A 24,189-nucleotide genomic window follows, 5' to 3' on the forward strand; every position below is an offset into this window, starting at 1 on the left:
GGAGGAAGGAGCTGAGTTTCCAGATTTTACTGCCTTCCCCACCCCCAATCTGAAAGTTTAATTCTGTGCACTGTTATAAAACTTGAAATTTTCTTAGGGTATAATTGAATAATAATGTTGGACTACATTCCCAAGGCATTACTAAGGGAATAATTTTTTTCATCTGAGTACACAGGTGTTCTGCCTGTGCTACTGAAGACAGAAGTTGTAAAATAGAGAAGAAAAAGTTGTATTTTATACAGTGGTATTTCCAAAATTTTTGTACCAATTTCAGAATCCCTGGTCCTGTGTTTGAGGTGTCTCCTGGACAGGGAAGTTTAGTAAAAGATGGAAAAGAAATGAAATGCCTGAACAACTTACTGATGTGAACATGTGTGACAATGCTGTCCTCTCTCCAATGGTGCATGTTGGGCAGTCATGGGTCGAGTCTCACCAGGAGCTGCAGAGAGTGAGTGTAGCAGACACTGGTGTTGGGGTCATCCCTGGGGTGGTGGGGTCCAACCCCCCTAACCCAGCCCGACTCCTAAGTGTTCCCTCTGTGCTCCTTTGCATGGGGATGGATCAAGGAAGCTTGAACACAGCTCTTGTCTGTCTGGTGTGGCCCTGAAGCACAGCACACAGGTGTTCCCAGCTGTGGGGTGGTGGGCAGCAGGATGAGCATGTGCACTCACAGACTCCATCGGGTTCTTGGTGCTGCTGTGCGGAGGTCAGGGAGCAGCCAGGGTAGAGCATCGCCATGGGAACACCGCAAGTGGCTTTTCCTGGGCACTGACGACTGCAGCTTGAGATTGATGGTCAGATGTTACTCAGGGTTGGGTAGTTGGGAGGGAGAAACTGTGTCCTCTGAGACCTGGGTGGGCTGTGGATGACTTTACACGTAATAAAATCATGTGATGAGCAGTGAGAGAAATGGAGCGCTTAAAAATGGTTCAAACATGTTATTGAGGTGCTTGCTTTCCATTGGATTGTGCATTTGCAACTGAATTGTTTGATGGAAATAGATTTCCATACCAAGATGTCATCTTGTCTTAAATCAAGTTTATAGCGGTTTTATATTTCCTACTGAAGGAAGTGTTCCGTCTAATTCAATTTTTTTTACCAGAGATAGAAAATCTTAAGTTAAGCCTAGCAATTTAATTACAGATTTACATTTTTTAAATGCCTGCAAAGGTGCATTGTGCTTATTTCTCCAGCTCTAGGCGAGGATAGAGATGGGGCTTTCATATTATTTCTCACATTAAGACAAATGAGTTAGTTGTGAGAAGCTTCTGCAGTGCTTTGTGCTTGTGAGGGAGTTCCTCACTCTAAGGGTTTAGTTGTTGTTCACTATGAAGCATTTTAGGGTTTGTGAAATGCAGATCCAGTTTGGTTTCAGTGAGTGGATGGAGCAAAGGCTTCTAGCTCGGTGTGCTGGCAGTGCACCTTGAGCAAGAATTTGGGGAGCACTGGATCTCAGCTCCTTTCCATGGGAGTGGGGCTGGGTTCTCAAAGCAGGGCTGCACCGAGCCACCCTCCAGCTGCCCCAGCTGAACTCCTGTGTTCCCTGACAGAGGTGCTGAAGCTGGTGCCCTATTACCTGTTAGTTACTTTGGACAGCAAGATACGTTGTCTGCAGGAGATGCATCCCACTGCCTGTCTCGGAAGCAGGAGCTTCCCAGGGTGTTGGGGCTCAAGGGTGTTGGAGTAACCTTGTCTCTGCACAGTGCTTGCCAGACACCGGATTGCAGCTCTGAACAGAGATGCCGTTCGTTAACAGTTGGCAGCCGCAGTCATTAATCATCCTTGTAAACACTTAATGACACGGTGCGAGAAAGAAGAAAAAGTTAAACATTGGAAATGTAAAATGCTATCCTGGGCTTTGGTTCCAACAGGATTCTTTATTTACAGTCTCTTGGGAGAAGCCCAGAACTTCTATGGTAGAAAAAGCCAGCAGCATGTGCTTAGGCTTGTCTGGAGGGGCATGGCAGAACTGCCCTGCTCTCTAGAGTCAGCCAGCATCCACATTTTGCAGATTCCAGGCTCAGGTACTGCTTGGGAGAGTATTCAAATAATGCAATTATGAAACTGTATTTGAGCATTATTTAGCATAGGAAGAAACCCTCTGCTGCCTGGGGGCCTGAGTCGCGTGTTCACTGACATCTCGATGTGCTCTGGTGTCCTTGCTTTGCTTGCATGATAGTGACATTCTCCTTTTCACTTGACAACGAGTTATTTGCCATCTTTTCTCTAAAGCACAGAGATCTTGAAGGTTTGGAGAATTGCCTGAGGGACGTGAAGGACCCAGACTGATAGGGGGAGTGAGTCTGGAGCCTTCGGGCTGGCTGTGATGCTCTGAAATGCGGGCAGGGAGGAAGTGAAAGCAATGCGTTCTTGCTGCCTGCTCCTCCAGCTGCCCTCGGCAGCTGAGTGTCAGGCAGCTGGTCACCGCACGGCTCCTGTCGCCACACGTTTGTACATCACATCGAAGCCCTGCTCTGCTACAGACCCGGCAGCAGGGCTACTGCTACTGCTTTTTTTTTTTCCCATTTTTATTTTTTTTTTTTTTTTTACTTTTAATGTCTCTAAGTGCCTTTTAGAATCAACTCTTACATCAGAAAACTTAAAAAAACCTCCTTGTTTTAAGGCTGCCCTGGATGGTGTGGTGTATTGTAAGTCTGCACTGCACGTTCCAGTCCATTCCTTATTCACCAAAGTAGCTGAATGTGTTAAAAATATATGGTGTTGAGCAAGTGTATGGGACCAGTTTCTGTCACCAGCCCAGCTGGAGCAGGGAATGGTTGTTGGTCTAGGTCACAGTGTCCCCTCAAGATGGCAAAACTGTGGAAAAGGAGCAGTGCTCAGTACAGCTCCCTGTGGACTCTGAAGTCCAGCATATTTTTTTAAATGCTTTACATCAATTCATTCAGATGTGTTCAGCTGGAGCACGGGGTTCCCAAAGCCAGAGGCCACTGGTGGCTGTTGTGAGAGCCCTGTGCCTGCTTAGAAGCACTCCCAGGGCTGGGACATCCTCGCAGTCTGTGTCAGCTCTGGGGTTTCTCAAAAGCAATAAGAATATTGAATTTAGACTAATTGCCTGCTGCCCACGTGGTCGCAGTATAAAGTACTCTGATAGTAATGGCAAATGCTGTTACTAGAAATGCTGTTGGTTTCTGTTCCACCTGATGATCCCCTGATGGAGGAGGAGCAAGGAAGTGGTTGTGGACCAGCTTGTGTGCGCTCCCACATAGCAGCTCCTCCTGCCTCCACTGCTCTGGCACCTGGGGTGCCCTTGGTGTGGTGCTGAGCTGGGGACTGAGGCACATTACAACAAGGGTTTGGGAATGGCAGGTGTGTTACCTTGTTGGGGGCAAAGTGTTTGCCAGGCGCTGGAGCAGCCAGGGCATCCATAAAATCCAGAGTGCCAGTATCGATTCTCACCCTTTATTTCAGTGGCAGGGGTCTGTGAGGTCCTGTGCCTCGCAGAGACCTCTCCCACCTGCCTTTGTCACCAGCGAGCTGGGTGCCTGCACTGCCAGCCGATGGAGCTGTTCATCCAGAGCCTGCCCCTCCTCTTGGCCACCAGCAGAAGTGTGAGGAACCCCACTTGCTTTGAAGAAGAGCTTGACAAGTGAAATGCCAGGGAAGCAGCGCTTGCAGAGGAGAGCAGTAGCGAAGTGTTGGTACACCTGACTGGGGCTGTCTGGCATGTGGGGGCGGCTCCTCCCGCTGCGCGTGTGGCTGGGGTTTGAGGCTGATCGGTGAACGAGATGGCAATTTCTCTAACAGAAGCACTTAATTGTGGGTTTATTTTGTGAAATTAATGAAATTCTGTGCTTTGCTTAGTGTGCAAAGCAGGAGTTGTGTTTGCAGTTCCTCGGTTGTGTTTATAGCCCTGCTGACTGCTGTGAGCAGGCTGAGGATTGAGCAATATTGGAAGGTTACCTACCTATCCAGGTGATTTTGAACAAAGGCAGTAATACCTGTTCATGCTCAAACAGATCCTCATCTTCCTCTTAGGAAAATCTGGCTTTTTCCCCTTCCTTTTGTTTCATGTTAAGGTCAGTGAAAAAGAGCTGATCTTGTAATGCTGGGCAGTTAGTACGTCAGAGTGCTGGAACTGGAGTGACTGCTGTAAAGCACAGCAAAACAGGTGGAGGGTTTAGAGTAATTCACTGCCCTCGTGACTTTTTTTTTAAACTCCAAGTTAAAGTCTTTTGAATAAATTAAATTAACGAATTAAGTTTTTTACATTTAATGATGGCCTAAAGAAAATAAAACTTCATAGTTCTAGCATTTTGTACACAAAGTATAAAATGGTGATGGTATTTAACTGTCTGTCATTAGTAACCTGTCAAAGTACCTCTGAATATTGGTCAGTGGTATTAGGGTTTTTTGACACTTCCAGGTTCCTCCAAAGAGTGGGTATTGTAGATGACTGTAGCTCAGCAGAAACAAATGTGTGTCCGGATATGTGGACAGTGGCTGTAAAGTGGGTCCAAATCCTTGTCTGTCTTGTGGGAAAATAAGGTGGAGTATTATTTCCTCCAGTTGATGGACCTCGTGTGCTTTTCCTAAGCTGTGTCCTCTGTTGTGGCTCGTCCTTGTTAACTGTACATGGTTATCCTGAAATGTAGTATCAAAAGAAAAAGTGGAATCTGGTATGTGGGGAATAAAAAGTTGGAGTTACCAGTTATGGAAACTGTTCTTGAAACATGAGGGAGTCAGGAAAGTGGATTAATTCAGTTAGTATTTACCTATCTGCAGGGATGCCAGCAGTAGTGATAGGTACCACTGCATTGTGTGTCTGTGTCTCTGGCTTGCCCAGCACTGAGTAAAATACTGGTGTTACACAAGGTGTACTTCCATGTTATGCAAGGAAAATGGTACAACAAAGTCACTTTAGAAACTCACTCTCTCTGCCAGGGCCTGGCATGTACACAGGAATTGGTTTACTTGGCAAATGAATGGGAATTGAGGAGATTATATTTTGTAAGGGGTTGAAATCCTGTCATCTTGGTTTCAGGTTTGCTGCTTCTAAGGGTGCCTGTTTCATTTGGAAAAGAAAAATCAGAGAATTTAGAATAGAAAGCAAAATTAGATATGAAGGAAAAATTAGTGCCAATGAAAGCAAATGTTTTCTTCTGCTGGGACACTGCCTGAGGAAAAGAGGGAAAGAAGCAGTGGTCTTTGTGGGGGACAGTGTACTAGGGACAACAGGAGAGGGCATAATCCACTGCAGTGGGGGGAAAGAAAAACAAAGTCTCTGTGCTCATTCCTTTGTATTGCTGTCTATGCCCTGTTGTTGACAAACTGCAGGAGCTTGGGGCTGTTTGCAGCACACAGCCCTGGACTGGGCCAGGCACTGGAGAGCCCTGTGTCCCACTGTGGGTTTGTGCCCCATCATTGTTGTCCCGGGGCTAAAATGTTCCTGGAGTTGCCTAAAACTAATCTTTTCAAACTTTCTGTTAACTGAGCAGTTGTGAGGGAGCCCCACAATGTTGGTGTGTCTTGCAGGCATGTCCCTGTCATGCACCTCTGAGGTCAGACAACTCATGTTGATGCCTTCAGACTTAATTATCTGATGAGTCACTGAAGTCTGTGTCTGTGCTGTTGAGTTGCTGGGTTCCCAAACTGCTTTCTTTGATACTGAGGTTGTCTGGCACATCTGCAGTGTGAGCTGTGGTGAGATGAGGCAGCCCAGCACAGCAGTGAGGGAACAGCAGAAACGTGGATTTACTGGTTTGGCCCACAGAAAGTGGAATTGATAAATGCTGGAAATAATGGCAGGAACTGAATTTTAAGGTAAACAAGCAGTACCTTTAGCAGGAGGGTTTGCCAGACATGGTTGCTGAGGGGGAATATGGACCTTCTTGCATTCTCCAGCAGGTTCCTGACTGTGACACACATGAAGCAGGAATGACATGGAAAGATTAGATGTTTTCTGGATAAACATCCAGGCAGATTAGATCCTTGTGCTGCATCTCAGTGTTAAGACATCATGATCTCTGACACTGGGGGCTTCTTTTCCTTACAAAGGCAGGGTTTTGTGCAGGGAGTGTGTTTCTTGGCTTCAAGCACAGGGCTGGTTTGGTCCAGATAAGAGTCTCCCAAAACTTAATGCCTTGCCAGGCAGGGGGAGGGATGCTGGAATGAAGAGGGATGAAATGCCCTTGGTGGTTGTCTTTCTCCAAAAGTTATCTGATGTAAATATTACGTTCTCTGCATAAATTTAGTATAGATAATTGACTGCATCTTGCTTGGAAATGGGTACCAAAGGTTGTTTTATAGCTTCTGTGTAATTGAAATTCCAGGAGGAGAGGCCTTTGTCTTGGAAACCACATTTGAATTACTTTTTTATTGGAGTGTTAAAGCAATATGTTACAATGTGAGGGATTCAGTGTGTGTGTGTGTGTGTCAATAATTACCAGATTTCCACAGTTACAGTGAATAAAGAAAACTGTTGAAAAAGCATGTCAAGCTTTCTCTGAAAAGCAGCAATCCAACAGTTGTGTTGGCAGCCAGGAGTGTTCTGACATAAGCAGAGCCTCCTCCGCACAGGTAGGGGTCAGTGCCAGTGCGGGACCTGCAGGTGAGGCTTGGGCTGTGCAGCCTTGTACCCTCAGTGCTGAAAACAGTTTGTGAAACAAGAAACCAATGCTCCAACATGGAAGTGGGAAAACTTTAAGGAGCCTGTCTGCAGGGAGGTTAATAATAACAAGCCAAAGTGGCTGGAACAGGAGTTGCCCAGTGTGGTGCAGGAGGGTCAGTGGCTGAAGGAGGGGCAGTAGCCACCGGTGCAGGAGAGCAGCTGAGTGTGCTGCTGTGGGCTGGGTGTGGAGTGCAAGGGCTTTGATGTGCTTCCATAGAAGGTTCTAGTTTTACTCACTGAAGCTCCTTTGTTTTGCAGAGATCTTGATGCAGACGCCCTTTTGGATTTCTTTTTAATAGTGTGTGACCCTTCACCTTTGATCCCTTGACCTGCATTACTTTGGTAACCATTTCATTTTTTTAATTTCATTTCATTTTTAATTTTGGTGTGTAAGCTGTAACATTTCATCATTTTAAACTGTAGCGTTCTTTGACCTCCCCAGATGTCTTTTTTCTTTTCTATGAGGATGCGCAATGTTGCCTTTTCTTGAATAAACATTATTTCAGTTTTTAATAAAATATATATTTTTCATTGGTTTTGCTTCTTTTAAGTTTAACTGTGTGTATGTTGCCTGTATAATACCTCTTTCATCTGTGTTCTCCCACTCAATCTATTTTGATATTTTATGTACATCTTTTCTTTTAATTCACATTTTTTCTACAGTTCTTTTGTTCAGTAAAACCCATTCTCATGGCCTGTCCATGGCCCATCCAAGTCCCCCTGTAGTCAACTTTTATAGTTAAAGTAACCTTGGGAGCATTTCAGATACATTTACAAATAAGAGCTATTCTTTGCTGTTAAATTTTTTTTTCCTGTCCTGAAGTTAACTTTTCCTAACCATCAGCTCCAAACTGATAGCTGTTTTAATAAAAGATTAGGCTTCAGACCAAAATGAAAATCTCACTTGAAACTCAATTTGCATTTATTTTTCTGTTATCATTGGAGCCCAAAGAGAAGTTATCAATGCTTGGAGCTGTGCTTTAGGCACGACTGTGCTTAGGGAAGCAGCATTGTGTGTACGTGGGATGGCAAAGCCCCCAAAGCTTAGTTGGTTCTTTCCATTTTCCTGTTGAAAGGGAAGCAGTGGATAAGACAGATTTTGGCCAGATTCTATTTTTATCTGGTAAATGATCATATGAAATCCACTGAGCACAGCCCACTGAAGTACAGATTACTTTTTAAGTGTCTCATTATTTTATTCTCTAACATTTAATGCTGAAGTTTTAATTGCACACAGATGAAGCTGCTAAATGAGCACTGAAATGGATTTAGGTCTTCTCAGAGCCTTGTTGATGCTTATAAAACTTTATATCATTCATTAGGACTACAGATTAAAATTGTAGTGAGCTGTTCACGTAGTGCCACTGGGCTCTGCTGGTGCCTGGCCTCTGGAGGAGCCTGAAGCTCACCTGAACACCTTCCTGCTGACCCTTTCCCCAAGGAAACTGGACTGCATTTGGCTCTGCTCTCCTTTCTGGGGGTCCTGCTGACCTCCAGGGCTTGAGCCTGAGTTATCTCCTTCCCCCAGGGTCCTCTGTGATTCTTGAGGGATTCAGCCTTAGCAGATTCTACCTGGACAGTGGGGATGCACCATCAACACCAGAACCTGATCCAGGAAACAGGTTTGAATTGGCATCCCTGCCTGAGAAAGGTATTTCCAGCACTGATCCCTGTGCTTAACCACAAGATCCCTGTTTTTAAACTGCCCTTGTGTGGCAGAATTGCCTGCTAAAAATAGTGGCAGATCCAATATTCACAGAATTCCCTGCCCAGCGTCTGTGTGTTATTCTGTGAGTTTCTCTGACCCTGTGGCCATGAGTTGTGCTGGATTGTCCCAGCCTCCATCAGTATTTGGAGCGTTCAGGTGGATTTTCCTTTCCCCTCCTATTCAAAATTTTAGCTGTAATTGTTTTTGTAGACCAGGAATTGTCAGTTCTGGTACGCAGACTGCTGCTCCTCAGCGAGCCTGTCTGGGATAGCTGGGATTTGGCTTTGGCTTGGGTTTAATGCTACCTGTCATCCCGAGAAGAAGAATCCTCCAGAAACCATCTTAAGCCATTTCTCCATTCTCTAGAACAGGGTTTTTAAAACTCAGTGGGGAAAAAATACTTACCTTGCCCAAGAAAACCCCTTGAAGACTTTTTCTCCTCATAACACATATTTTATGCTGGCAGCATTTAGATATTAATGCCTTGACTTTCCAGGGCAGCAGTTCTTAAAAACCTTTATTTAAATGTCTGGATACTGAAGGAAATCTCCTTCCCTGTGCAGAAGGCTGACTGTTGGCTGCCTCCTCTAGAACAAATAGCAGGGAAAAAGAAGAAATTGAATAAAAATGTCTGATGTTGGGAACTGGAGTCAACAATAAAAAGAAACAGCTTAAAAGATGGTTAGAATGTCTTGTTTCTTTTTTTTTTTTTTGTCTCATTTCATGTTTTGTCATGTCCATCCTGCCTTCTTTCATAAGGTAAGCACTCTGACCTATGGCATTCTCTGGGTGTAGCTGCCAAGGTGGTGGGATGACAGAGTGATGCATGCTTTGTTGTGATATTTCCATGTATTGTGTTAGATGCAGATGGTTATTCGCAGTAATTGGTGTAAATAATACGGGTTATGCCTGTTCAGCTATTGCATGGGCTTCCAGGGTGCTAGAGCTGCTGAGGGAGGAGGAGGTACAGTCTTTGGGAAGGGAGAGATAGGAATTGGTCCCAGTTTCCTCTTAAAAACACAGTAAATATTGGCAGGAAAAGCTGATTTGTTGACCAGCAATAGCACTGCTATTTGCCCCAGTGTAAAATCTGTCCCCAAGTTTTTGCTGCAGTGCTGCAGGATACAGCAGGAACAGCTGACCCTTGGATGGCAAGAGATGATGGAACTTAATTCACTTTACTGAGCTTGTTTTCCACTGAGCAGTAACTCAAATACATGTTTTCATCAAACACTTAATCAAAGAACTACACAAATGCTGCAAAATGTTTGCAAAGCAAAACATTTGTCTATTTAGATATTGAGAGAATACTCTATTGAGAGATCTGTTCCTGCTTACGAGGTTTTTCTGTTACTCAAAGCCAGAATGTTGACAACATCCACTCCTGAAACAAGTCTTAATTTTGAAATCTATGCAATATCTTCTGCTGCTGGAGGCTTTTATCTGTTAACCTTAACAGAAGGCTGAAGGGCTGAAATGAAATCTTTGGCACATATACAAGACTCAGAGCATTGCATGTCTTGCAGTTCAGGTAATGCAGCTGGGGTTGGATTAACCTAATCTGCTTTATTCAACCTAATAGACATCTGTGTGTCATCTGCATGTGCTGCTTTTTTAATAAAACATAGGCAGCAGCAAATTGCTCACTTTGGTCTGTCTGCTTTTGAAAATCAGATGTATTGGTCAGCATAAACACACCGTTTTCTGTTAACAATGAAATTCATCCAGAGGTGCAGGATGAAAGTACAGGACAGGTCTGTATCCCCTGCCCAAGACTGTGCCTGGGAAAACACAGATTTCCATGCAGCACCTGACCCTATGCAATAAACTGACCAAGTGCCAGCTAACCCTACTGACGTTTCAGGGCTGGTGGGTTCTGGGCATGGATCCTGCTGCTCCCACTGCTCCTGTGCTCAGAGGGGAAGGGAATTCCTTCCCCTTTTCCAGAGCAGAGCCTGAGTGCTGCTCTGGCCTCCTGGCTGTTGGGGCAGGACTGTGATCCTTGGCAGCCGCTCTGCAGGGAGGTTCTCTTTAGGCTGGGGGTGAATTTCTCAGGCTTATCACCCTGCTTGCTGCTCTGGGTGTATGTTGGTTTTTAAAGTCCTTAAATAATTTAATTATTGCTCTTGCTTTAATCTCTAACTTCTCGACATGCATTAAGGACTCTGATGGCTGAGGGGTTGAGCTGGCGCCATTGGGCAGCCAGCCCTGACCCTCTCCTGTGCTTCTGCTTTTCCTCTGCTTCAGAAGTAGAACTGTAGCCCTTGACACCCCTGCATTGGCTTTGTGTCTGCTAGAGCAGGGTCCTCTGCCTGTCCCCTGCTCTTAGCTGCACATTCAGCTCAGAAAATGCTCAGTGATAAACATGTGTTTTTATTTCTCCTTCAGGTTTGGCTTGTCTGCTTTTCAGCTCTTCTAGACATTGGAAATTCCAGTTTGTGTTTATTTTCTCTGGATTCCTTCCCACAAGACAGAAGTGAATTCAGCATGGATTATTGGGGAGAGCCTTGGCTGGGAATAAGGATAATTGCAGCCTCTGGCTGTGCCACAGTTTCACTGATGATTTCTTTTAAGTTACTCACCTGCACTGTATCTGTTTCCTCAGCTGTAAAATGTGGGTAATTACCTCCATTGTAAAATGTTACAGGGTCTGCTGGTAATTATATGAACGAAGTGCTAATTACAGTGATTATCCCTTGGACCTAGTCTAGATCTGGCTGATGTTCCTGTTGTGATGAACGTATGAAACAAATACTACAACTTGCTTTTCTCCATTCTTAGCGAGGGGCCTGGGAGGTGCCCTGTCATGCGATGTGTTCCCAGTGAGAAGCTCTGCTGTCCTGTCACCCAGGTCCCTCTCTTAATTTCTTGTTCCCCTCCACCCTCGCGTGTTACAGGGCCGTGGGCTGAGGAATTACTGATTCAGTAGCTGGATCCATGTATGATCTGATAGCCAGGGTTTATGCTGTGGCTTCACTTTTCCTCTTGGGGATATGTAGAATGCAGCAGCCAGGGAACTGCTCCTGAGGTACCACTTGGGTTGGAGCCAGTCTGTGCTGCCTGGTGGCCTCCATTCCTTAAGAAGTGCTGACCTTGATGCCAGGAGAGGTGTCCTTCCAGTTGTGGAGATTATTTCCCTCCTGTAAAAGCCTACAGCTTCAGGACTTTATTATCAAACATTTTATTTGCCTTTCTCTTCTCCGTTTATTTAGGACACATTTTCTTTGTAGCTGGGAATAGCTCTACTATCCCCTGAGCAGGGCTGGGTAGTGAAGGAAGAATTGATATTCTTCAAGGTAGAAATGGAGTGTTCTCATCGAGAAACTCCTGCTGCTGCCGCTGGGAAGGTGCTGTAGTTTTTGTTGGTAGTAATAAGTCACATTGTACATCTGGTAGTGATGAGAGTCTTCTCTCCTACCTAATCCCTGCCTTCCCTGGTCACAGACCTCATGGTACAGTAACAACAAAAATAATGTGCTTGGTTCATCTTGCTACGACTCTGCCTGCTCTGTTCTGCCACGTCTTATTCCCTGCCTTCCTTGGTTCTGGATGGATTTTCTGCCTTTGCCTCCAGCCTCCATACCTGCTTCCCATCAGCCTCAGCCTTTCTTTGCCCTGGAAGAGCAAGGCTCAGTTATGTCTTCAGAATTTAGTAGCTGAGCAGCTCTTCCTTTCTCAGAGTTTTGACAAGTGCAATGAATTTTTAACTTTCGAATGAAGGTTTTAGTTCCTGACCGGGATGATGGTTTGGAAAGGCTTTCTGGCAATGGGAAGGCAGTCTTTAATTGCAGTTTTGCACCTGAGTTTTCCAGACTAGATACTCTTCTCTGACAGCTTCTGTCTGATTGATTCTAGGGCCTGTTTTTTTCCATGACAGGATACTTGAGTGCACCAGGGATGGGAGCAACGTGCCACTCCTGATAGGTGAAAGTGGTCATTGCCAGGCAATGAGGGTATGGAAAGAGCTTCTTTTGTTAGGTGGAGGAAAAATTAGATGAGGGATTATCATCTCTCCCACAATTTGCTCTTGCCTTGCTTTAGAGCCTCTCTCTGAACTGGAGAGGCGTGTCTGTAGTGTCTCTGTGTTCACCTAATGCTCATCTGCCAGACTTGTTTGAAAATCCTTCATTTGGGAAGCAAAAGATTCAGTTTGTTCTACAGAAGCAGCATCTATTAAGATGAACTAATATGGTGTGAGAGGCTTCAAAAATGAATCCATGTTCTTACTGCCCATTGCACAAGTGAACTGATTCGTGTGCTCTCTTGCAAGCCACATGCTGAAGGATGTTAAATTACTGTGTAACCTGGAGGGTAATCAGTGATTCAGATTTCAGATTTATCCAAGTCTAATTTTGCAGCATTCTTGCAATATCTGGGGTTTGTGTATCTTGGCACCACTCTGAATGCTGTACATTAAGACTGTAGATAAAACACAATTAAAAAAAAAAAACAAACTTAAATTGTTTTGTAACATAATAATTATAAACTTTCTCAGGTCTTCTCTTAAAAATAGGTGCAGTTTGGTTTTCATTGAGGTGCAAAGTATTGTGTAAAATCACTGCAACTTGTGACAAAAATGCTTTAGAGTATCAGAACGAAAATGCAGCATCACCGTGAAAACAAAAGTGTTAATGTAAAAGTGGTTCCAAACGAGGTGCTGCTAAATGAAGGTTTCCTGGTTTTAAGAGCAGGTTCTTAAGCAGTGATACACTCCGTGGGGGGCAATTGCACACCCCAGGGAAGGAGCTGAGGAGCACTTTCTATATGTCAGAGATTGTTGCAAAGAAATTTATTCATTTTTACTACTTTTTGTAATTACCTGTGACTGCTCGGCTTTGCGAGTCAGTAGGTTACAGATGAACAACGCTGGCTGGTTGCAGGCCGAGCTGAGCGGCGGGGCAGTGCCGGGGGCGCAGCCGTGCCGGGCCGTGCCGGTGGCCCCGGTGCTGTGGGCTCCTCACCGGCCTCGCTCGGTGGCGCCTGCCGGAGCTGCGGGCCTCGGAGCCGCGGGCCTGAGCTGCTGTCCCCGCGCCTCGCCGGAGGAGGAAGAGGAGAGTTTCCATCGCGGCCCGTTTGCAGCTGCCCCCGTGTCTGTACGGACGCGGAATCCCCACAGGAGGGTGCTGCGAAGGCACTGAATGTGCAGGTTTGCAGGGAAGATCAGGGCTTGGAGGAGACGGCGATCGTAGGGCAGCCGCCGGCGCGGCTCGGCCGTGCCCGGGGAGGCCGCGGGGGAGGCCGCGGTGGGAGCTCGCAGCGCCTCGCTCCGTGCTGGTGGGCTCCCGTGTCCGCTGTGGTGTGTGAGCACTGACACTGACACTCGGCTGCTGCAGAGCGTCCCAGGGCTGTTTCCCTGCCTCCTGCTCCTGGCTGGTGCTGGGACCCTTCCCCTGTCAGCATTATCCGTGTCCAACGCATGGCTTCTCTCCAGCGAGCCTTGGAGCCACCCAGCTACTTTCTGTCTGCATGTAGTATGTTTAGCCTGCACAAGTGGCAAAATGCGTTTGCTTGCAAGTAGAGACAGTGTCCAAGTTCTGTCCTAAAATACTTTGTAAGTTGGACTATTTTATTCGGTGCAATCAGATGAGAAATAACGGCAAAACCTCCCTTCGGTTCCTGGCTGTGCAACCCTCTTTCAAATATTTTAGTTAAAGGGATTATTCCTTTTGCATAATACATATTCATGCCAAAAAACTTGTCTGACAAGGCCAGTTAAGCAGCACGTGATTCTCCCTTTAGCTGTGTGCTGCTTCACCCTGAAATTGTGTGTGATCATTTAAAAGTAAACCCTCCACCCTGGGGGCTGCACACATCCCCTCTGCCCCTCACTTCGTTCTTCTGCTTTTCACTTTTTAAATAAACTTTTGAAATGGAGAGTTACATAACTGATGAAGAAACTTCTCTTTGGGATGACCTCTAGGACATGAAGGGGGATTAACTAATTCTGTTACATGGGAGTGTGAGAGCTCTGATCCCTTCCTTTTAAGGGCAGGAGGATCAACTGATGGAGCTGTTGTAGAGAGGGGGTGTCAAATCAGCTACTCATTGCATCAGAGCACCTTATGTGGAAACCTGGGACTGAGATCTTGTGTGCAAGTCCCTGTGGGGTTCTCTGCCGGCCACAGAGGCATCACAGCAAGTGCTGGTTCAGTACCTGGGTTTGGATCGCAGGTCTTTAGATGGAGGATTGTGTCCAGCAGTGCTGGTGCTTTGTGTTACTCTGTGGGTTTGGCACTCATCTGAAATAGCATCTCAAAAAAACCCTTTTGGTGGGATGGGTGATCCCAAAGTTTGGCTAATACACACTGTGGAAGAGGTGCCTGGCAGCAGTGGGGGCTTTGCCTCAGCACCTGCATGGCAGGACAGAGCTGGTCTTGTATCCGAATGCTGTTAGATCAGCTGCAGGCTAATACAAATAGACTTGGATTTTGGCCCTGTAAAGGGAGACTTTCAGCTTCCCCTGGGAATTCTGCCTTGGCAGAAACCAGCTGTAGTTCAGTGGTTTCTGTTACCAGGCAGAGTCTGTTTGGATGTTAGAAAATTAGAGCAGAAATTCCTGCAGCAGTCAGCTGTGTCTGCGTCACCTCTGTGACCTCTAACTGCTACTCCTGCAAACAGTTGCCATTAAAGACAGTCAATAACCCCCTTCTGCATTCCACTGGATCGTCTCTTCCTGCCATCTCAAATGAAAAATAAACAAAAGAGCTTAAGCGTGCAACGTGCTAAATAGACTAATCAGCTGTGAAAATATTTTATGGGGGAATCTGGGGCAAGAGCTGTCAGTGGGAGCGAGCTGATTGGAGCTGCAGCAAAACAGCTCCGGGAGGCAGCCATGGGGACAGAAGGGAAAGATTTGTTCAAATGTATGCCTGGTATTTTTTTACCCCTTTCTGAGTAGTTTTAGGAAATCCCTCCCTCTGTAAATTGATTACCTCTGCACATCAGAATGCCTTGGCTCTAAGTACGCACTAAGCTGCTCCTGTGCTGATTTGACTTTGCCTGTTAAATGTAAAACAGGTTTTAATCTTCTCATTTAGATGTTTTAATAGAAAGTAAATGTTTAACTTGCTTTACTGTGGCCTCCAAATCTTTAATCCTTGGGAATGTTTTTAATGAAAGGAAAACCATGCTTTTGTTTAAAGCACAGGGTGATGCTGCAGGCAGTAGTGCTGGTGGGGGGAATTGCAAACCCACAACAGGAATTTTTGGCACTGGTGGATCCTGGATTTGGGGATTACGTGCTTAGGAATATGGTGGGGAGAGTAACAAGAACCCTATCTTGGGACAGTCTGTGGCTGGAAAGGGATTTGTAACCATGCTGTCAGTTCAGTGTTGGTGATTCCTGTCCCTGAATTCAGAATCATCCCTGTGTTCTGATGATGTTAGAGGGCTGTTGCTGCTCCAGGAGGGGGGAGCTGAGCAGAGCTGTGTGCTTGCCAAGGAAACCGCAAAGCAGGCAGCACCGGGTTTTGTTCTGCATACAAAAGGGGGGTTCTGCTCTTCTGAAGCCACTCAGCTTACTTATGATTTAATTTAATGTAATTCGTTAAAAAAGATGTGTGCCTCCAGGACACACATACAGCTGGCAAAATACTATGACAAAGTCAAAACTGAACAAGGAGTGGAGCACCCAATAAGTGTGGGTAGAAACCACCTAGGGGGAATCGCAGGCACCTGTGCCCACTTTGGGGCAGGACCCACAGCTGTTTGCCCCTTCAGTTGCATTTTCTGCCTCAAATTAGAATCAGGACTTTATTAGGATAAAAGTGCATCAAGTCCTGGAAGATGGAGAGTGCTGCCAAAGGATTTACCTCTGGGTTTCCCACCAGCCTGTGCTGCCAGAAGGGAGATGCTGCTCAGGGCAGCTGAAGGCAGACAGGCATCCACAAGGAAGTGCTTCATAAACAACTTCCCTCATTGGAAAGCCAACTGCACCGATAAAGCTTTGGCTGGGTAAATAAAACGCTTTGATTTCCAGGCCTGTCTTATGAGTTGTAGAGCTGTAATTGTGTAAGTGCCAGGGTTATAAATAGTGGGTGCAGCTGGCAAGCCCCAGCCATGGCACACCACAGCACCAGTGCTCCACAGTGAGAATCAGGAGGATTGTTCTCATTTGGGTTTTGGCTTCTCCTTTTGCACTCCACGCTTTCCCACCTGGGTTTGCAGGGACTGGTTCCTGTAGCCAGGCCTGGCTGTCCTTTATGGGACCTGGACCAGCTTGGATGCAGGAGCATCCTGCGGCACCTGGATTTGTACCTGATCTGTGCATCACCTGGGCCGTGTGCAGAAGGCAAGGAGAAGAAAACTATTGGTAAAATAATAAATCGACTTCAAACTGAAACAGTTCATTATTGCAGTGTCAGTACACTGAACAGGCTGGTGCTGCATCACAGGTGTGTGGATGCCTGTGGAAAATAGTGTCATAAGGGGTGTCCCAGCAGTACCTGCAGTGAAGGATTTGCTGTTCTCCACAGGATGACTGCAGAGCAGTTTGCATACATCCATGGGGAAACAGAGCTGCTCCTTCACTGTGCACCAGAGGGATGAGTTAGGTTTTACAACATAGTAACTTAAATATTTAATTTTCTGAGTTGTCATTCTAATTAAATTAATATGCTTTTTTTTCCCTGTTTCTCTTTTTCTTTTGACTTTTTCTTCTCTTTGATCAAAATCCTAATAACCCTAACAGGTCACAGGCACATCAAGATGCTGGGACAGCGCTAGGGGCTGAGGAGAGCAGAGCCGGGGCTGTGTGTGGAGGGTTGGGGTGTGGCAGGAGGACAGTGGTAGAAATGTTTGTCTTCCCTGTGGGAGTGGGGTTGAAACGCTACATCAGGCACGTGTCACCAAAATAATAAAAATACTATGAAAGCAATCAAGTATGCGTTACCCACTTGGCGTTGTTACAGGCAGCTCCTCCCTGTGCAAGGCCAAGCCATTCTGAATTCTTCCCCCGGGATTTGGTGTTAAAACATGTTCGCTGCCAGCTGACAGAAGAGTCAAGCTCGGATTTATTACACCGGCACCTGCAGTAAAAAATGACAGATGATGCGAATGTATTTAATTATCATTCAACGCCACATCTCTGCTTGCTCCGGTCGCGGGGCTGCAGCTGGCACACACTTTAACTAAAGTCAGTGCGCTTATCTGGAGAGGGGCCCGGAGGAAGCGGCCGGGGGGCACCGGGCTGGGCAAAGGCAGGCAGGTCTGTCCACAGCTCCTCACTCGCCCGTGCCCCATCCCGGCCCTCCCCAGCCCCGCTCCGCAGGGAATGTGCTCTCCCAGCCGCTGCTGGCATCCCCCGGGGTCCCTGCGAAGGGGGTCCCCGATGGCATCCCCCGGCCCAGCGAGCGGGCACGGCTGTTCCCACAGCCCGGAGCGATCCCGCGTCCCGAGGGCCGCTGCGCTCTGCAGCAAGGTCAGGGGGACACGGCGGGACTGCCGCAGCGGCGCCGGGAGCGCTCCGTGTGCCGGGAGACACGGAGCGGCGGTGCTCGGGCAGCTCTGCTCTGTGGGGGTGTGTGTGCAGTTACAGGGACGTGCAGGCAGAGAGACACATGTGTGTGTGCGTGTATGTGCAGTTACAGGGACGTGCAGGCACAGAGACACATGTGTGTGTGTGTGTGGTGTGTGCAGTTACAGGGACGTGCAGGCACAGAGACACGTGTGTGTGTGTGTGTGTGTGTTTGCAGTTACAGGGACGTGCAGGCACAGAGACACATGTGTGTGGGGGGGTGTGTGCAGTTACAGGGACGTGCAGGCACAGAGACACATGCCAGAACATGTGTGTGTGTGTGTGTGTGTGCAGTTACAGGGACATGCAGGCACAGAGATACATGCCAGAATGTGTGTGTGTCTTGTGTGTGCAGTTACAGGGACGTGCAGGCACAGAGACACGTGTGTGTGTGTGTGTGCAGTTACAGGGACATGCAGGCACAGAGATATATGCCAGAATGTGTGTGTGTGTCTTGTGTGTGCAGTTACATGGATGTGCAGGCACAGAGACACATGCCAGAATGCGTGTGTGTGTGTGTGTGTGTGTGTGTGTGCATGGTGTGTGCAGTTACAGGGATGTGCAGGCACAGAGACACATGCCAGAAGATTGTGTGTGTGTGGTGTGTGCAGTTACATGGACATGCAGGCACAGAGATACATGCCAGAACATGAATACACATGTGTTTGCACAGATAAACGCATGTACACATGACACATGCATACCACAGAGAGACACGTACTTACACAGATAGACACATGCATACACACACACACCTGCATACACTCATGCACACGTGCATATTTGGCATGTGGGAGGTGGCCCAGGTGCTGCTGCCCAGCTGCCTCAGCCCCAGATGCCATGGCCTCTCCCAGCTGCTGTTAGTCAGCACTGATGAGGCTGCCGGGGGAACTCAGACAAGCCTGGAGCTTGCCCAGAATGTTCTGGGGTGTCCCTGCGGTGCAGAGCCTCGTATGCCCTCAGCCCTCGGTCCCCTGCCATCACCCTGTGCCCCCCTGGATGCCAGTGAATGCTCCTGGTCAGGCAGACCTATGGGCTGCAACAAGCTGGACCAGGTTTGTTTTTGAGGAGGAAAAGGCAATCCAAGGTGAGTTGGGCGATTCCTGTTTCCCTGAGGGATGAAGATTTGGGGTTGTTGAGGGGGGGTGTCCTGCTTCCCTTCCTGCTTTGTAAGAGGAAAAGCTGCTGTTGGGGTTTCGTTATCACTTGTTTGTTGCCTGTGCTCACCAAACCGTGCAGGGAAAAGGGGATTTGGGGAGGATTAAAATATCTGATTCTTGCTGGTTACTGAGCCTTTTGGACGTGAGCTCCAGCAGCTTTGAGCTGCATGGAGCGGACATGAGGAGAGGTGGTCAAAGGAACTGGCCAAAAAAGAAAACGGAAAAATCTGATTTTTTGCAAAGCTTATAAGAGGAAAACGGAAGAATTTTGATCTTGCCAAAATACTTTTGACATTGGAATTTTCCTTGTTTTTGATAATGATTTAAAAATCCCACTTAGTTGAAAGCAAAAACTAAGAAGCCATCTGGAAATGAGGGGTTTTCCTCAGTGCCCTGTCACAGGGAGTCCTCACTGCTGTGTGCAGAACAGGGAGATGTTTGCTTTTGGGGGACGCTTCTGGCATGACTATCTTGCACACCAAAACTCACTTATTTTTGGTGGATGTGGCGTTTCCCCTGAGGGTTTTGGCCAGAGGAGCTGGGCAGGCACATAAATCTGTGCTTGTGTGTGCTGCTCTCTCTTAACCACACCAAACCCCACATTCAGAAGTGGAGTAATCAGCTGGGGATATTTCAGAGCGGGTGGTGAAACGAGGTAGTTTTTAGTATTCATGAAAAATGCTTGTGACAGCCTTACCCCAAGTAATGAGCAGCCACCTGCAGTTCAGAGCAGTGCTTGATAATGCTGTAATTAGATTGGAGATGCAAAAAAGCTCATTAAAATTAAATAACATATTTGTCACTGTTTTAAGAGGTGCAGATTGCCTCGAACCATGCTGGTCTCTTGACCTTGAGTATTTTGGCATAGTCCTCACTGTTGAGCACATGAAAATAACGTTGGAGCATTCCACAGGCAGGTTCGTGGTGGGGATTTCAGCACAGGGTTGCAGGTGCTCACCTGCCCTGGTCAGATTGTTTGGCACCTCCCCATACAGGGCCGTGCTGCCAGCACCTGGATGGTGCAGAGGAGCACAGGCTTCCAAAGGCATGGGTATCTACCTCTTCAGTTTTTGAAATACAGTAAAATGAGTTTTGAGTCCCCTTCCTCCCTCCTGCCTGGAAAGGAACATGCAAAGTCACGACAAAGTGTCTATTAACAAGACTGTAATTTTCCCAAATTAATTTTTAATGACTAATTTGTCTCGTTTTCAGATGTTTTATACAACATTTTTTGTTTAAACTCTTTTTGTTTCTCCACATGTCACCACAGCGGAGGTGGGTGTTGGGTCAAGATCTCCATTTGGGCACTGCTGGCATGGCTCTGCCCTTGGGAAGGCTGCATCTCCCAAGGAAAGGCAGAGATCATCCTTTATAGAAGGGATTTCCCTTTCTGCTGCCCCAAAATGGCACTGCTGTCCAAACACCGTTGCCCTCGCTCCAGCTGTTGTGGCCACATGCTGCTCTTCCCCTCCAGAGATGCTGGCTGGCCGGGGCTTCTCTTGCAGTAGCTCCTGTGCACAAAGAAGAGAATTAAAAACAAAAAGTGGGTTTTTCTTCCTCCTCCTCACTCATCGTGAGTAATTACACGTAGGTGTCTCGGAACAGGAGTGTTTACAGACACTCCGTATTTTCGGCATGTGGGATTTTCCCACTGTAGCACTTGGGTTGTGAGCAGCAGCAAAATCAGCGCTCAGCCTGGTGCCTGGATCACCACTGGTTTTTGGGAATTGGGGAAGAGGAGGGAATGCTCTTGAGCGTGGGATCATGGCCCTTTGGTGTCCACAGGACGGGAGTTTGTAGCAGAACTTCTGGCACCTTAAAGATAAACTTTATTTTGTTGTACTTTTTTTCCCGTTCTTTGGAGTGATCTTGGAAGGGCTCAACTTTGAGTGGTGGCAGCTTGTGTTGCCTTGCAGCTGGGCACACTGCTTGGCTTTGCTTGCTGCCATTCTTGTCAATGTTTTCTGTTATGTTCCTGGCACCAAATGGGAATTTTCTCAGAGCTTGTTCTGACTAATGTTGATGAAAGGGCAGAAATTCATTATTAGAGTGAAATAGCTGGTGATAGACTGGGGTTCCCAGGTGTATGAATGAATATCAGCAAATATCTGTAATGAAATTTTTTCTGCAAATCCTTGCCTGTGACCACCCCTGCTCTGCCTGTGTGGGCTGAGCTGTGAATTCCACACAGCCATAGGAGTTTGGAACAACACCTGTAGGGCTGCCCAGGTCTGTCCCCACACCTGGGCACCCACAGCTTCTCTGGGCAGAGGTGGCTGCCCCAAAACCAGTGTGATGGGCAGACAGAGCCTGACCATAAAAAAATAAAATCAAGTAAAGTGTTTTCAAGGCCCAGATTGAGACAGGAACCATTCACCTCTTCCTTTCTTCTGGGTACCTGATTATTGGCAGAGTAGTCTTAGTTCTTTGTCTAGGGTGAGATGGTTGGGAGGGAGGGAGCTGTGAGTGAACAGTTTCATCACCAATAAATATTTCAGATAAAACAGAATGTGTCATTCCCATCATGCTTGGAGAGTGAAGGGCTGTGGCTCAGGCTTCTGGTCAGGTCCAGGTGTGTCCTTTAGGCTGGTCTTAGGCAACTTCACAGGAAAAGACCCCCCCCAAACACATTTGGCCTTTGTAGTTATGCCAAGGAATCTGCTGGCAGAGTAAACCCTGGGTAAACATCCTCAATTTGCTGCCTCCTGAAATGGAGCGGCTTTTGGAGTTTGGAGCCACAATTTGTATTCAAATGAAGGTCATTTGAAAGGTGTAACACAGTAAACAGCCATTATTTCATTTTGATAGTGGTACTAAAATTATAGTGTTGGTTGAATTATTTTAGTATAGGACCATTACCATCTCCCTAAAACACTTAGAGGGGTTTTATATCAGTGCTGCAGTCCTGAAATTAGAGGAAAATTAAAAATCACACGACTGTGGTAGAAAAGTAATTTATTTGTGAGGATGCCTTCATTTTATCATGGCGTCTCTTTCCCTTCTGCTATTCCAGGAGAGATATGTGCTCCCAACACCCAGACAGGCTCCCAGGGTTTGCCTTGCTGAACCAGGAAAGCAACAGCTTCCCACGAGCCAGGGCTGCCATAAGCCACCCCCAAAACTTAATTTTTAATTTTTTTTTTCTTTTTTCAGTAAAAGTGGCTGATGTGGTGGTATTGCCTGACTCAGTGCTGTCAGTGTGTTATATTTCAAACATACTCGTGTAGGGGGGTAGGCACACACTTAAAATCTCTCTGCATTCATTTTCTTCTAGGAATACATGCAGTAGAAGTTGGAGTTAATAGAGTGGCAGTGATTTCCCTCATCGGGGTGGCTGGGTGAGGGTGCCTGCATGGAGCCTGGATATCAGGGCTGCTCTTGGGTGGAAGGGGGATGCTCCAAAGCTGCCTTGGAGTGGGAGCTGGCGGACGTGAACAAAATCTTAATTGGGAAATTCCCGTAGATTATTACAGCTGCCTTCATTAACATTTTCACACTTGGCTGGTAACAAATGAGAAGAGCTGTGTGTGCCACTGGATTTATAGTGTTCCAAATTCCCTCCATACCTGGGGTGTGCCTTGGAGCAGAAGGGATCGTAGCTTTTTTGTGGAGGGGTGTTCTGTCGGGATGTCTGTGAAAATCTTTACTGGCAAGGACTTGGCTTTCAATGAAAGGAAGGAATACCCTGCAATAAAATTCCTAGCTCCATCTTTGGCACAGTTCAGTTTGGGTTTGGATCTGTTTTTTATGGGGTTTTTGACCTGTTTGTGCTTCAACTCCAGGGTTTTTTAATTGCACAAGGATGATATCAAGTGTATATCCACTGGAAAAGAGCATAAAGTCCTAAACGCTGTGAGCTGAGCTGCTTTAACAGTAGCAAATCTGACATAAATGAAGCACCAGCCATGAAAGGTGTTGCCCATGGAAGGCCAGCACATCATGTTGCAGAAAAAGGGCATGCCTTGTGTCCCTTCCTCTGCCTCATAGGCTCTGGCTTGCTCCTGCTCACACTTCTCTGCTGGAGCATGCGATGCAGGCAGGGCCAAAATACATTTTCATTATGGAATCACAGGGTGCTCCTTGCTGAGTGACATTGGGGTGGATGGTCCCATCCTTGGGCGAATCTGCTCTCACAGAGGAGATCCTCAGGAGCTCTTTCGAATTGAGGGGAAAACCTGCAGCTGGATTAGGATGCCCTCGGAGATGAGCGTAGCAACCTGTTCCATATTTATTACGGGCAACAATTTGACTAAGGGAGAATTTAGATTAATAACATTCAGCCCAGAGAAGTAATTTCCTTTGAGAAAGCGATTTACATGCACTCTGCCAAAAAGAGCCGTCACCGCGTGCTCTCCCTGTGTCAGCTCCAATAATGAAGTTGGAAATAACATGGGAGGTTAATAGGTCCTACTTATCTCCTTAGCGCCGCGAAGGAAGATTTACAGTGCGGAGCCTGGTTTGCATATTCCTGTTGGAAATGGAAAGGTTTTTCCCAGCTGAGATTGATGAGACCTTGCAGGGTGTCTGCTGAGGCTGTAAACCTCCATCCCAGGGACACGCTCCTGCCAGAGGGAGCCGCCTTCACCAGGTCACTGGCCAGGGACTGACTTAGATGCCAGAGCCACCATTGCAGTGATAATTATTTTTATCCATCTGTTTCTTCTAAGCTGGAAGTTCACAGAGACATGGCTGCCACACTGTGTTGGGAGTGTGTTGAAGCCCTGTGGGTTTTCCCTGGGAGCTGCCCATGGTGTGTGAAAGGAAAGTCATCTGGAGATGTGGTGGGAGGTGCTGCCGTGGAGGGTGGTGGAGGTTGCCTGTGTTACCCCTCGGGCCCCTGCCTGTGTGATGCCAGTCTCCTGGGTGTGTGTTGGGGTATGTTGTGTCCTGCCCTTGCCCCAAGGAGGGGATGTCTGCGTGCTGGACCACGGGGCTGGGAGCTGCTGGAATGTGCTGGTGGGTTAATTGGGACTGCTCCCCTAGTTGGAGCCGGTAATGAGCCTGCCTCCATGGGGGAGGATGCTGCTGCCTGGGCTGTTGGTGAGGCTGGAAGCAGCTGGAGTTGCCTGTAGTGGCCCCTTCCCCCTTGTCTGGCCGGCCCAGGGATGGCAGGAGCCAGAGCTCTGTCACTTCACATTACTGCTGTGAAATCCCAGCGGGCCCGTGGCACGTTATGGGC

The 24,189-nt window shown here is 47.1% G+C and overlaps 1 protein-coding gene and 1 long non-coding RNA gene across 11 annotated transcripts in view; both read left to right on the forward strand.

The window, feature by feature from the left end:
* Nucleotides 1-24,189, forward strand: part of CAMTA1 (calmodulin binding transcription activator 1) — a 223,662-nt gene that overhangs the window by 12,703 nt on the left and 186,770 nt on the right. The window lies entirely within an intron of this gene.
* Nucleotides 9,874-16,968, forward strand: LOC115498048 (uncharacterized). The gene is made up of 2 exons (XR_003963585.4): nt 9,874-10,090; nt 10,725-16,968. It is a non-coding gene; the product is annotated as an uncharacterized lncRNA (long non-coding RNA).

The sequence above is a fragment of the Taeniopygia guttata genome, chromosome 21 (genome assembly GCF_048771995.1).
Source record: "Taeniopygia guttata chromosome 21, bTaeGut7.mat, whole genome shotgun sequence".
In the NCBI taxonomy this organism is placed as follows: domain Eukaryota; kingdom Metazoa; phylum Chordata; class Aves; order Passeriformes; family Estrildidae; genus Taeniopygia; species Taeniopygia guttata.